The following is a 15,346-nucleotide window of genomic DNA, read 5'->3' on the forward strand; positions in this document are numbered from 1 at the left end:
GAGATTCTTTGCCCAGCTCTGTGTTCTCTCTGGTATGGAAAGCAGCAGCGCTGCATACAGATGAGCTTTTCTGCATCCTTTTTATGATGATGATGATATTGCTCATAAGGTAGAGCTAATTGGCATCTTGGGGCCTTGGCATAACTACAGTATATTTTTTCAAGTTGTCTAATTCCATTACATCTAATAGGAAAAGTTAGCATTACAGTAGAGGAAGAGCAATAGGTCAGGACATCAAGGTATCAAGGTTGATTTATCTTACCTCTGATTGAAACATAATGAAAAATCAAACATCATTATTGGTACATTGAACCATAAAAGACAAATGTGTGTTACTGCTCACACTCTGTTTACTTCAGTGTTTTATGTGGTCCCCTAGGAGGAGTTTGCGCCTGTTGCAGGTCGACTATAAATCCCACACTTATCCATGTTTTTAGTTGCAAAGGGAGGTCTGCTGTCTGACTGAAGATGGACCGTGTCTCAGGTCAAGATAGATACCTCGACGACTTGCCCCGCTGAGGACTGAATGGACAGTCATGTTTGATGAATGGTCAACCTTCCCCAGCAAATCACAAAGCTGTCCAACTGAGAGGGCAACAATGGTGAGGTTGGTGGTGCTAGACAAGCTTGAGAGGACAGTGATAGAGCAACTCACAGGAGCTCATCATACACTCAATGACCACAACATCAGGTAAACCAGTCACATCAAATACAAGACATGCATCACAAATTTTGTATTTTCAAGGATTAGTAATTTTCTGTTTTGATTGACATTGTCAGAGAGGTATTAATTTAATAATGTGGTTAGAGTTGTGAGTCCAATTTGCTGTCGTGAAGAATTGCAATGTATCACACTGACAGCTCTTTCTAATATTTAGAATCACATCTATTTTCTACCACAATACTGTTCAAGGTCACAGGTGAAATGGAGCTTGTCTCCCTACTGATTTTGAATGAGAGGCTGGGTACACCCTGACCCTGCATTGATTACCAGTCAATTGCACGGAATATTTGGTTTCCCTATATAGCCAGGATGTTATAAACAATTTCGAAAGTTGTATACCATTGATGGATTGTTTTCTGATTTTTCAGTTTTTGCATTTGTGGTTAAAAAGAATCACGATAAAAGCCCCTGTACTACTCAAAGACTCATCGGCACAAGTCTTGGTCTCATAAAGACAACTCAAAAGTTCTCATTAGCACTACTCAATTGTGTTCACACGTCAATCACATTCACGGACGCGTCACTGATATTCACAGGTTGATGACAATCATGCTCATGCATACGTCAAATATGTTCACATGTAAATTATGTATACCTTTTATTAGGTAATTCAATTCAGAAAGTGAAATTATAGAGACGCACTGCACACACACAAAGTGGTATTTGATATTTATATGTATAATTGTGATTATAGAACATAGGAAATAAAAAAATCCCTATGTTAAACTAAAAAAGTTCCAATGAAATAGTTAAATCAAGAAAAAGCAATTTTTAATTTTTTGGGGGTAGACATTAGGCTGGAATTTCCCTTGTGAAAGGTATTTCAGTGGTCATCTCTGACATTTTTTTTTTTTTGTTTGTTTCGGCTTGTCCCTTTCGGGGTCGCCACAGCGTGTCATCTCAGATGAACGCACATATGTTTGGCACAATTTTTACGCCGGATGCCCTTCCTGACGCAACCCTTCTCAGGGAGTGGAGGCCCCAGTGGGATATGAACCCACAACCCCTGGTTTTCCAAACCAGTGCTCTAACCACTGAGCTACGAGGCCTCAGTGGTCATCTCTGACATTAACAACATGTAAATAACCTAATCTGTTTCAAGCCCCCCCCCCCAAAAAAAAAAAAAAAAAAAACAAGTATTCAAAGTACACCGTGTAAAGAATAATAAAAAGCGTGTTCATTTAACTTTAGAGTTGGGTGACTGTACGAAGAGAATGATGAGTGAGAAGCGAAACGCATGGTGGCGGACAGAGGAGGAGGCAAACGTTTCATATCTGGGAGAAAACATGTACGAATGTACGCATGCACACAACTTAATTCCATTCAAGTTTCTTGGGGACCATGGTGAAGAAAGATAAATAAACTTGCAATAAAGACACGTGAAAAACTCACGAAAAAGTTGTACTTAACCAATCTGCGCTCGTGTGTGACAAAGCATGTGAAACCTTTGGCGTGTGATCCGGCGACACTTGAGTGTCAAAGGGAAACAAAAAGTATTACAGGTAAAAACTGAGAGCCCCCCTCCCCAATCGGATTCCAAGAATATGCTGGGTGATAGCCAATGGGAGAACAGCTCTATCGCTATTCAAGTCAACACACGCTCATGTAAACATTTTGACAACTCACGACTACCCACATCATAATTTGCGTCCTTTGGACAAAGGCTATGGAAAACGTTAGGGTGTAATTTCTGGTCGAATGGAGAGCCCTCACTCATCGCTGTGACTGCTGTGGAGAAAGCAAGAGAGAGATCGTAAATAGGAGGCCAGCTTGCTAGAATGCGCCTTTTTGGAGGGATGGCATGCCATCACGCGATCGACCAAAACTGCCTCGGCGATCCACACATTGTGCACTCCTGCCCCAGGCCAACGAGCCACGTGCACTGTTAATTGAGCAACTCGTCACATGTTTAACGTGATAATTGCCAGAAACCCCTTTCACCAGGGCTCTTCTGATACACCAACACCAGCCACATGTTGTTGGTAGTGTTCTTGGAAAGATCAGAATCTCATCAAGATCAACATTGGAATACAGCAGGTGCATTTGAAAGACAAAAAGTCATGACTAAATATACTCACAGTGCCCTACGGGAGTGTCAACTGCAGTCTTTCACTCATTCACCTTCTTCGTCTTCTTTTCCTTTTGTCTTGTCCCGTTAGGGGGTCACCACAGCTTGTCATCTTTTTTCCATCTAAGCTTATCCTCTCCAACACCCCCTGTCCTCATGTCCTCCCTCACAGCATCCATCAACCTTTTCTTTGGTCTTCCTCTTGCTCTTTTGCTGTTCCACCCTACTTGGACCCGTTTCTTCACTTCCTTACCACATTCACCATTGCTCTGTATTGTTGACCCCAAGTATTTGAAGTCGTCCACCCTCACTATCTCTTCTCCCTGGAGCTTCATTCTTCCCCCTCCGCCCCTCTCATTCATACACATATAGTCTGTTTTACTTCGGCTAATCTTCATTCCTCTCCTTTCCAGTGTATGCCTCCATCTTTCTAATTGTTACTCCGCCTGCTCCCTGCTTTCACTACAGATCACAATATCATCTGCGAACATCATGGTCCAAACGGAATCCAGTCTAACCTCATCTGTCAGCCTATCCATGACTATCGCAAACAGGAAGGGGCTCAGCGCGGATCCCTGGTGCAGTCCCACCTCCACCTTAAATTCTTCTCACACACCAATGGCACATCTCACCACCGTTCAGCTGCCCTCATACATGTCCTGTACTATTCTAACATATTTCTCTGCCACTCCAGACGCGCATGCAGTACCACAGTTCCTCTCTTGGTACTGTCATAGACTGTAGCTACAATGCTACAAAGACACAATGTAGCTCCTTCTGACCTTCTCTGTACTTTTCCACCAGCAACCTCAAGGCAAATAATGCACCTGTGGTACTCTTTCTAGGCATGAAACCATAGTGTTGCTCACACATACTTACTTCTGTCCTGAGTCTAGCCTCCACTACTCTTTGCCATAGAGGCCTTCATTATGTGGCTCATCAACTCTCCTATCCTGATCAGGTGGTAGGGATTATAAAGTTCCTATTTAGTGAAAAATGTGGCAGGTTGAAATGGAGCAAACGCTGAAACCATTAAGGGCAAGAAATACTTTCTTTAATGGTAATGACATTTAGGCCCCAAAAGTCGCTGGACAGATGGAGAGATCCATCTTTTTCATTCATGAAAAAGAATCGTGCCACCAATGTAGAAGTGAAGGGCTAAATAAGCCCTGGCGCTTGTGACATGGTTATATACTCCATGAGACCCTCCTTTTACAGCTTACAGACCTGGTAGATTCTAGAATTAGAAAATAGAGCCCAGGGAATCAAATCAATACCATAATTTTACAGCCAAAGAGGTGGCAATGACTGGGTCAGATGTTTCCTAAAAAATGGATCAGATGTTTCCTAAAAAACTCCTGGAAATCATGATATTCCAATGGCACCTCATTCAAATTGATTGGCTAATTATTTTCTTTTGTTAGGAAGTATGGAGAATTAACAGTCAATTGAAGAAAATATCTGTGGGAAAACAGGCTCCAAGTTTCGAGTTTGAGTTTAGTCCAATCTTTGTCTGGATTGTTCACAGCCACCTAGGTTAACCCTAACACAACTGTGGTAGGATGAGAACACACAATAAAAAAATGATCTTGTCTCAGTGTGATTACCAGATAGGCAGAAGTGCAAATTTTTGGTCCTATGGGTTACTGGTGCCAGAAGATGTCCATCAAGAACATTAACCTTCTTAGGGTTATTAAGTTTAAATACTGGACAGTTTTCACAAAGCAATGATCCCCATCCCCCCACCCAAAGCCGGAGGGAGGCTCCCCACTCATCCAATGAGTCAAACCCCAATGTACAGAACCAGGGGACAATAAGTATACACTTACACATGCTCTGCGCCTCTTCCCATGTTTAACTCCGGAGCGGAAGAGACTCCAACGCCTCTCTAGTACCAGAGGCCAAGGCATGTATGGAGGCGAGCCTGAATATATCTTGTCAGAACCTCTCGACCTCCCACACCAGCTCGGGGTCCTTCCCTGCCAGAGGAGTGACATTCCATGTCCTTGACATCTCATGTCCCTTGAGCCACCTTCTGTAGCTCGGGATTGGATTTCCATGGTCCTAGCCTTTGGCCCCCATCCAGCTCACATTGTACCCGACCCCCCCGACCCCTCCCACTGGTGGTGAGCCCATAGGAAGGTGGACCCATGTTACCCTTTCAGGCTGTCCCCCATGGGTGCGGGCCCAGCCACCAGGAACTCTCCTGCGACCCCCACTTCCAAGCAGTTAAACTGATTAGCAGAAAAATACGGACAGATGAAATACAGCAATGGCAGCAAGCAAAAGAAAGAGCCAATCCAATAATTTTCTGACACCATTGGATTTTGGATTCCACTTATTTGACTTTGCCTGCCAGTGTTTGACATCTGACCACACCCAACAGCGATCTCTATGGCAACTGAAAAAGGGACAGTACAGAAGAACAACATGACATTCACAGGATAAAAAAATAATAAAATACATTAAGATGTAATTTATTTATAATTGTAGGTCATTAAGTATGATGAGACAATGTTTTATTTATTTTAAAAAAGGACAAAATAAATATTGAAATGACATGAAATTGCCACTGAGAAAGGCAGCCTTTTCATATAATTTCCCTTTAACACACAGGGAAGAAAAAAATATTTGAACACCCTGCTATTTTGCAAGTTCTCCCACTTAGAAATCATGGAGGGGTCTGAACTTTTCATCGTAGGTGCATGTCCACTGTGAGAGAGAGAATCTAAAAAGAAAAATACAGAAATCACAATGTATGAGTTTTTAACGATTTATTGGTGTGATACAGCTTCAAATAAGAATTTGAACATCTGAGAAAACCAATGTTAATATTTGGTCCAATAGTCTGTTTGGAATTACAAAGGTCAAACGTTTCCTGTAGTTGTTCACGAGGTTTGCACACACTGCAGGAGGGATTTTGGCCCATTCCTCCACACAGATCTTCTCTAGATCAGACAGGTTTGTGGCGTGTCGCTGAGAAACACAGAGTTTCAGCTCCCTCCAAAGATTTTCTATTGGGTTTAGGTCTGGAGACTGGCTAGGCGGAACCACACCTTGGTTTTCCGGCTGTGTGCTTCAGGTCATTGTCATGTTAAAAGACCCAGCCACAACCCATCTTCAATGCTCTGACTGAGGGAAAGTGGTTGTTCCCCAAAATCTCACAATACATGGCCACGGTCATCCTCTCTTTAAAAAAATCACACATTGTGATTTCTGGATTTTTCTTTTTCAATTATCTCTCTCACAGTGGACATGCTCCTATGATGAAAATTTCAGATGCCTCCATAATTTCTAAGATGGAGATCATGCAATACAGCAGGGTGTTCAAATACTTCTTTTCTTCACTGAATCTGTTTTCTATAACTTGAATGACATTTGACTTCATCGTTACCACTATTACTACAATACCACATCACATTTTACTAAGTTGCACATTCCCATGTTTTTTATATGTACAAAACAATGATCTTGTAGGTGATTAAAAAAATCCCGTGGTAAAGCGATGAACTGATAATCATTTTCAAGAATACATTTTGTATAAATGCGGTGCACTCGATGCACATCTTGCTTCTGAAGTACTATAGCAATGTTTTTTCAACAAAAGCTTTTAAGCAGTTATTGTGCCTCCCATTTGACAGAAATTGTAAAATGCAAATCCCTATCGTCAAACAAAAAAGCTGTTGTCAGTGGAAAAAGGTGACCCTAAGTATATCCTGCCTTGGCTGCACATTGAATCGAAGGAAACAAAATTGTCCTTCAGAGCCTGTTATTATTTGAGCAAGCTATTGCCATGCACGCTGCACAGTGAACCCAGAGCAGCAGTTGCATTTGCTGTACACTCCACTGCAAAACGAGACTAGTCAAGCCCTAATGTAACCAGCAAAAGCTGGATAAAAATCCATACAAACTCAATTATGAATCAATTTGAGTTTGTGTCAGACAGTCTGGTGCCAACAGAGTGGATTTTTTATTAACTTATGGTGTGGGAAGAATGAAACACTTTTCATTTGTGTACTTCACTATGTTGCTTCATGATTCAGAGGAAGGGTGTTCACACTTGGGCTCACGTGGCGGGTTAGCTTGACAATTTTGATATGGTTTGTTTGCAATGTTTTGCTACTTACGATTTAACATTATGATAATGCTGTTATCAGGGGAGGGCTTATTTGTGGTGCATCAGTAGTTCATTGATCGTTTTGATGAAATCCCCTCCATTTCAGGACAATGAGTTTGTTTTAGCTCAGATAGATTTTACAGTCCATCACTCTGTCCTGTATATGAAATGAGGTCACCAGCTTGAATATTAATGATCCATTATGACAACTTCCTGCTAGTCCATGTCAAGATTTATGTCGATTCTGGGATTTGCACATGAGCGCCCATACTTGAAACTCTTCACCACCTCAGAGTTTGATAACTAGAGGCCTGGAGTACTCTTACAGAAAAATATGGAGACTGGAGATATTTTCTAACCAAATTTCTCACATGCAATATTTTGATTTAGCATGTTTTTAATAGCTTGCTGGCCATATATGGCTTCCTTTTAGGGAGCTACGGAGGCTACAGCTGTTATGGCTCAAGAGGTTCTTGATTTGAATCGCGTCACAACCCATCGAGACGGAGGTAGGACCCAAATGCAGGAGTAAACGGGAGACGCAGAGATAATTTGGGAAAAACGTTTATTATTCCAAGGTCGGGGATCGGGCAGGCAGTCAGGTCCAGCCGCGGTAGTCAGGACGTCGGGTGTAGAGAGCAGGTCAGCGGCCAGGCAGGAGTCGATACACGGGAGTTCGATCAAAGCAGGCAGGAGTATCAAAGGAGTCAGGCTTATGGGGTTGGTCGGAGGATAGGCGGAGGTCGGTACACAGGGGAATACGATCAGAGATAGGGGAGTGCTTGAAAGGGGCATGAACTGAAACGATCTGGCGCTGTCCCCATGGTCCTGTATACTCTGAGCCCAATCAGCCAGGATAAGGTGCAGGTTTGTGCATCCCAATCAGCGTGACCACGCGGTCACCCGCGCAGAACAGGGCTGGACCGGGAGGATCATGACAGTATCCAGGCAGGACAGGAATCAGACCGAGGCATGCCACTGCTCTGGACGAGGACCTCCCACGCCGTGGTTACGAGACGACCAGGGATTGGTCACCACCGAGGCTTGTTCAGGAGGCAGCCGTGGATCGGTCACCATTGAGGCTCGGTCACGAGGCAGCCAGAGATCAGGCGCCGCCGAAGTCTGATAACGAAGCGGTCGGGAATGATCCGGAGCAAGGAGGACGGCGGAGAGAAGAACCAAAGCCATGACCGCCACAATCACCATCACAGCCATCCCGAGGATACTCCAGCTCCATGGTGGCTCATCAGAACTCCCCAGCTCCTGTCGCCATCGAGACAGGGGCGTGGGATGGCCGCGGACTGGTCGCCGCTGGTACAGGAACGTGAGCCGGCTGGGGAACCGTCGCCACCTCCTGGACAGGAACGTGAGGTGGCGGCGGCATCACCACCTCCTCCTGGACGGGAACGTGAGAAGGCGGCGGCGACGCCATCGCCACCTCCTGGACGGGAACGTGAGAAGGCGGCAACGCCATCGCCACCTCCTCCTGGACGGGAACGTAAGAAGGAGGCGGCGCCTTCACCACCTCCTCCTGGACGAGAACGTGAGAAGGCGGCGGTGCCATCGCCACCTCCTCCTGGACGGGAACATGAGAACGCGGTGGCACCATCGCCACCTCCTCCTGGACGGGAACGTGAGAAGGTGGCAGCGCAACCATCACCACCTCCTCCTGGACGGGAACGTGAGAAGGCGGCGGCACAACCATCGCCACCTCCTGCTGGACGGGAACGTATGTGCATGCCAGTCACCGTCGGAACAGGAGCGTGGAGCGGCCGTGGACCAGTCGCCACCGGTACTCCTCGACACAGACGAGAAGCGACTGAGGAGACGTCGCCACCTCTTGGACCGCAACATGAGGCGGCAGCGGATAAGTCTCCACTGCCACATGAGCTCTCCTTGGCAGTGGATCAGTGACACATGAGCTCTGCTCGGCAGTGGATCAGTGACCACCGCCGCGTGAGCCTGCAGTGAAACAGCCAAAACTGCGACGTGGGCGTGGCGAGGTGGCGGATCCATTCCCACAGCGACGTGGGAATGGTGAGGTGGCGGATCCCTTCCCACTGCAACATGCACTTGGCTTGGTAGCGGATCAGTTGCCACTGCCGCATGAGCAAAAGTCAGCAACGAGTCCGTCGAAACTGCAACGTGGGCATGTCTCAGCAGCAGATCCGTTGCGACAGTGACATGAGCCTTGCTTGGTAGCGATCCCTTCCCACTGCCACGTGAGCAAAACTCAGTTACGAGTCCGTCGCAGTCGCGACATCAGCGTAGCTCGGCAGGTTCTCTAATCCCTGCCGGACCTGGGCCGTGAGAGCCGCCAGTTCGGCGCTCTGCCGCTCTAACTCCGCCCGCATTTCGCGGCAGAACACCTTGTGATTTGGTGGCCCCTCCTCTCTCTGGGCTGGAAGCTTCACCACCAGCTGCGGGTCTGCCGGTTTAACCGTTGCCGGTGAGGAGTGGGTGGACGAGGACGGCGTCCTTGTTGCCATGCAGCAGGAGGCACACGGGGGCGCCTGGCCTCGACGTCTCCTCTGGCAGCCACGCGGAGGACGTGGGTAGCCAAACGAGTTCCTTCGAACGGGTTGGAGGACTCTGACCTACCGGGCAAAAACGCTTGGGAGCTGGAAATGCGGGGAAGTGAAACAATCTGACTGGGATTAATGATCGGGCGAAGAGATTCATGGTCAAAATAATCAGAGTCGTAGTCAGGCAGCTGGTCATATAAATCACGGTCCTCGTCGTAGTCCGAAAAATCTGAGTCCAACAGAATGTGAGGTGCTGGACGGGTCGTGGTCGGGACGTATTCATAGCTTGCCGGCGAAGCGTGTGACACGGAAGCGGAGAACGTCATGGAGTCTACCCGGATCGGACAGGTTTGGTCCTCCGGCAGTCGGTCTACCTTGCGTCGGTCCCGGCGACGCTGGGTCTTTCCTGCTGGGTCCTGTTTTGGCCAGATCGTTCTGTCGCGACCCATCGAGACGGAGGTAGGACCCAAATGCAGGAGTACACGGGAGACACAGAGTTAATTCGGGAAAAACGTTTATTATTCCAAGGTCGGGGATCGGGCAGGCATTCAGGTGCAGCCGCGGTAGTCGGGACGTCGGGCGTAGAGAACAGGTCAACGGGCAGGCAAGAGTCGGTACATGGGAGATCGATCAAAGCAGTCAGGAGTATTAAAGGAGTCAGGCTTACAGGGTTGGTCAGAGGACAGGCGGAGGTCGGTACACACGGGAATACAATCAGAGATACGGGAGTGCTGGAACGGGGCATGAACTGCAACGATCAGGTGCCGGACCAGTCGTCCCCATGGTCCTATATACACTGGGGCCAATCAGCCAGGATGAGGCGCAGGTGTGTGGCTCCCAATCAGCGCGACCACGCGGGCACCCGTGCAGCGAGGGCTGTACCAGCAGGATCGTGACAAATAGAACAGCCAGGTAGCCATTAGGCTATCACAGAATACTGACATTTTCCTCACTGGAAAATATATCCTAAAATGTTCATTATAGCTACTCTGAGCTTCATAGAATTACAATTCAGCTGTCACTCTAATTATTATTTGTTCTTGCTATTGTCAAGATATTATCTATTAAAAGTTGCCCTACAATAGTTCTTTGTTGTTGTCCCCCCCGCCCCCACCATACACGTGCCACTTGGCAGGAATGCCTGGTTTGTCCCATAAGGTCAATAAAGCATAAGCAAGAAATGACAGCAGTTCCCCCCAGACATTTTTACCCATAGTGTGATGGCCTCTCATTAGTAAGAAAGTGGGTCACAGAGGATATAGTGGTTATCAATTGTTGGATGAGGAATGGAAGTTTGTGCCAGCCCCATCTAGGGAAATGAAACAACCCTCACAGTAGTCATTTACAACATTTCTGCCAGGAGGAACACCAAAGATTAGAAATGGTATGGAATGCCTGGCATGGCCATTTTCTAAGAAGCTGACAGACAATTTCGGACTTTTGCACCAAACCTTGGGTGTATATAGTCAAGTATATGCTTTTGAATGACAAATGACAAATTTCAGTAGATGGACTTTCCCTACAGATATGAATTAAGCAGTCGTAGTGGTAAAATTAAATTTGACAGCTGTTGATTTCCATTTGTTGACTCAGGTGAGGCAATTTATAGTTTGATGATAGCTCCATGCGCATTCTAAACATAGTATAATTAACTATAGTTATTACATCATTTAATAAGCAAGAACGAAACTTTCTTTTAATGAATGCTGTTTATTGTCACAATACAAACATTGTACGATGAGATACGAGAGCTTCTCCTGTATCAGTGCATACATAAAAGCAAGGTAAAAAGAAATCCAAATCAAAATAACTAAAAATAGATGTGTAAAATAGAATCCATAAAATCTCTTGCACAAGATTTTGAAATCAGCGTGTCTTTATGCTGTCACAACACGGACCTCCACCACACAAATACTGAACAATAATTTTGAATATTTATTGATTTTTCCCAACTAGCTTTGCGACTTGTATTCAACATTATACTTATGTATGGTGTGGGGAACTTTACAGAAAGGCATTTTTTAAAGCTGTGATTTCTTTGTGTTGTACTGTCAAACAAGCAGTGTACGCTGGAGAAGTTGAACAAGAGATGGATGGATATATAGCTTAAGGCTTATATGCACTTTACAGCCACATTTTTCTTCAAAATGTTGCTGTTGGGCTTGTACTTCATACTGTATGTCTCAATATAATATCAAAAGGTAATATTTTCAACAATATTTTTGGTCTGTCCCCATCCTGGCTGATATTTTTACACAATGTTCACAAAGTTTAAGAGCCAATAATAGCGTCAGAACTAATCTATCTGCTCTCTTGAATTGTCATGCAGCATTATAATATTACCTCAAGATTCAAAGTCTGGATAAATCTAGACAGGAACAAATAAAATTAGTTAAATGCATTTGGACAAGCCTGTTATGTAAAGAATTAGATGCCTCCGTAACTTTTCCATAAGTGGGTCAACAATGACCCATATAGGAATCAGCATTTTATGCAAAGAAAAATCATTTGTACTATATTAGTTATTACATTTAGGTCTACATATGCTTTTTGAAATAGCTTTTTAACCTTTGTAACAAAGTCCGGAGGATCAGGTTAAATTACATTTTCAGGTGGGCGACCAATGCCCCCACCTGCATTCCAGTCTTGTTCTTCATTATCCAATATATTCTGATTCAAAGTGCTATCCCATCACTGACTCTTTGACTCTGTTGTACATCTGTATATCTGACATGATACGTTGAATAAGAAAGATGAGATAAGAAAGAGAAAAATTAGAAAGATAGACGATAGGGAAGATAAGCAAGTCTATTGATATGTAATGAAAAGCAAACGTGCACAAACATGCATACATCTGTCCAGTACATAGATTAGATTTATCACAGTTGAAGCTACAAATTGTTAAGTAAGCATATGCACATACAGTACATGTAATTATATCAAAATCAAAATCCTCTTTATTTGCCAAAAACCCACAAGAAATTTGTCACAGGTATCTGGAGCTGGTCTTGTATGGCAGTAGACAGCCATCTGTCCATTCGTCCATCCGTCCATCCATCCATCCATCATCCATCCATCCATCCAACGCTCTACAGCTGCAGCACCTTGCCGCCGGTAGACAGCCATTGTCCAAATAAATGCTTTTGAGACGCAAAAATGTAACACACAACAGGGAGTCATTTAGCAATAAAAGGTTACTGGTAATACTTTTACAATAGAACTTTCCAACCTGTCAATCACTCGTACAATAATATCCAATCAGATAGCCACATTGTCTTAAACCCAGGCGTGACGCCCCTCTCTCCTCATTGTCCCACAAGCAATGCTGGTTGTCTGTAGCGTGCGCTTGAAAAAGTTAATGTTACGAAGAAAATGGTCCTCAGCTGCACTTGGGGAACGTGCAATTCTGATGAAAGATATTCTGCTAGGTTACAAGAGCCCGGTTGATTCATTTTCCAAAATACAGTTGACGAAGTGGATACGATCGATTAAGGCTTGCGGAAGACCACACGTATAACTAAATGTGGACAAATTTACAAACACAAGGCTGTATCTTCGAAGGCGATTGACGGGGTCGCTGCCTTCTCACGTTCCTGTCCAGGAGGCGGCGACGAGGTCGCTGAATTCTCACGTTCCTGTCCAGGAGGCGGCGACGGGGTCGCTGACTTCTCACGCTGCTGTCCAGGAGGGGGCGGTACTGGCGCCGCCTTCTGAAGTTGCTGTCCAGGAGGGGGCGGTACTGGGGCCGCCTTCTCAAGTTGCTGTCCGGGGGGGGCGGTACTGGTGCCGCCTTCTCACGTTGCTGTCCCGGAGGGGGCGGTACTGGCGCCGCCTTCTCAAGTTGCTGTCCAGGGAGGGGCGGTACTGGCGCCGCCTTCTCAAGTTGCTGTCCAGGAGGGGGCGGTACTGGCGCCGCCTTCTCACGTTGCTGTCCAGGAGGGGGCGGTACTGGCGCCGCCTTCTCACGTTGCTGTCCAGGAGGGGGCGGTACTGGCGCCGCCTTCTCACGTTGCTGTCCAGGAAGGGGCGGTACTGGCGCCGCCTTCTCTCGTTCCTGTCCAGGAGGCGGCGGTACTGGCGCCGCCTTCTCTCGTTCCTGTCCAGGAGGCGGCGGCGACGGGGTCGCCTTCTCACGTTGCTGTCCAGGAGGGGGCGGTACTGGCGCCGCCTTCTCACGTTCCTGTCCAGGAGGAGCTGGGGAGTTCTGTGGAGCCACCCTGGAGCTGGAGAGACTACGGGAGGGTGGTGGTCATTGCTCTGGTCCTTCTCTCCATCATCCTATTCGCTCCAGATGGCTCCCAGCCGCTTCCTGACCAAGCCTCGGTGGCGACCAGTCCCTGGTCGTCTCGCAACCACGGCGTGGGAGGTTCTCATCCAGAGCAGTTGCCTGCCTCGTTCTGGTTCCTGCCTCGCCGTTTGGTTCCTCACAGAGGTCGTCCGCCCGAATCGCCCCGTAGGGACCCTGGTGCTTGGCGTCCGGGTCATCCTCCTGAGCTGTCCACCCGGACGCCTCGTGTTTGGTGGCCTGGATGGCCACCAGTCTGGGGTTCAGGGGGGGGGGCATTTTGTCTTTGTTCTGGCAGCAAGCAAGTCCTCAGGAGTTGGAAGGGGAGTACTGATGATTTCTTTGCAAGTCATGTTTGTCATATACTAACACACACAGTAATGATGGAAAATTTGTTGATACCTGATAATAACATCGACTGCACACACACCTGACTTTGGTGCTGGCAGCGTGGGTTCAGTTCCGACACAGAGACAATGTGAATCCGAGTCTGAATGGTTGTCTGTGTCTATATGTGCCCTGCGACTAACTGGTTACCAGTTCATGGTGTAGTCCAGCTTTCGCCCAAATTCAAATGGGATGAGCTCCAGCGCCCCACAATCCTGAACAAAAAATACAGTGTTGAGTATGGATTGATGGATAATAGTCATGACAAACCTACGCACACAGCATATGGTAAGCACTTACTGATTTTTTTGGAGAACAGCAAGCACCAGTTAAAAATCCACATCCATTGTGTAGCTTTTTTTTATATATATGAGGAGAGCCAGATCATATGCCACGGACACATACCGTATCTATCGGTCTATAGTGTGAAATTAGATATTCACACTGATAGACATCGTAAATGTGTATTTACAGTGAAGAAAATACGTTTTTGAACACCCTGCTATATTGCAAGTTCTCCCACTTAGAAATAATGGAGGGGTCTGAAATTTTCATTATAGGTGCATGTCCACTGTGAGAGAGATAATCTCAAAAGAAAAATCCAGAAATCAAAATGTATGATTTTTTTCATGATTTATTTGTGCAATACCGCTGCAAATAAATATTTGAACATCAGAGAAATATGGAGTTTCAGCCCCTTCCAAAGATTTTATATTGTTTTTAGGTCTGGAGACTGTCTAGGCCACGCCAGAGCTTTGACATGCTTCTTACGGAGCCACTCCTTGGTTTTCCTGGCCGTGTGCTTTGCTTCATTCTTGTGTTGAAAGACCCAGCCATGACCCATCTTCAATGCTCTGACTGAGGGAAAGAGGTTGTTCCCCAAAATCTCACAATACATGGCTGCGGTCATCCTTTCCTTAATACAGTGCACTCGTCCTGTCCCATGTGCAGAAAAATACCCCCAAAGCATGATGCAACCACCCCATGCTTCACAGTAGGGATGGTATTCTTGGGATGGAACTCATCATTTGTCTTCCTCCAAACACGGTAAATGGAATTATGACCAAAAAGTTCCATCTCACCACAAAACCTTCTCTCATTATTCCTCTGTATCATTCAAATGGTCATTGGCAAACTTAAGACGGGCCTTGACATGTGCTGGTTTAAGCAGGGGAACCTTCCGTGCCATGCATGATTTCAAACCATGACGTGTATTACCAACAGTCACCTTGGAAATGGT

At 46.1% G+C, this 15,346-nt stretch overlaps 1 non-coding gene across 1 annotated transcript; it reads right to left on the reverse strand.

The window, feature by feature from the left end:
• Positions 1–1,700: 1,700 nt before the first annotated feature.
• trnas-gga (transfer RNA serine (anticodon GGA)) lies at positions 1,701–1,773 on the reverse strand. Its single transcript has one exon. It is a non-coding gene; the product is annotated as a tRNA-Ser (tRNA).
• Between the last annotated feature and the right edge of the window lie 13,573 nt (positions 1,774–15,346).

This window comes from Syngnathoides biaculeatus, chromosome 7 (genome assembly GCF_019802595.1).
Source record: "Syngnathoides biaculeatus isolate LvHL_M chromosome 7, ASM1980259v1, whole genome shotgun sequence".
NCBI lineage: Eukaryota > Metazoa > Chordata > Actinopteri > Syngnathiformes > Syngnathidae > Syngnathoides > Syngnathoides biaculeatus.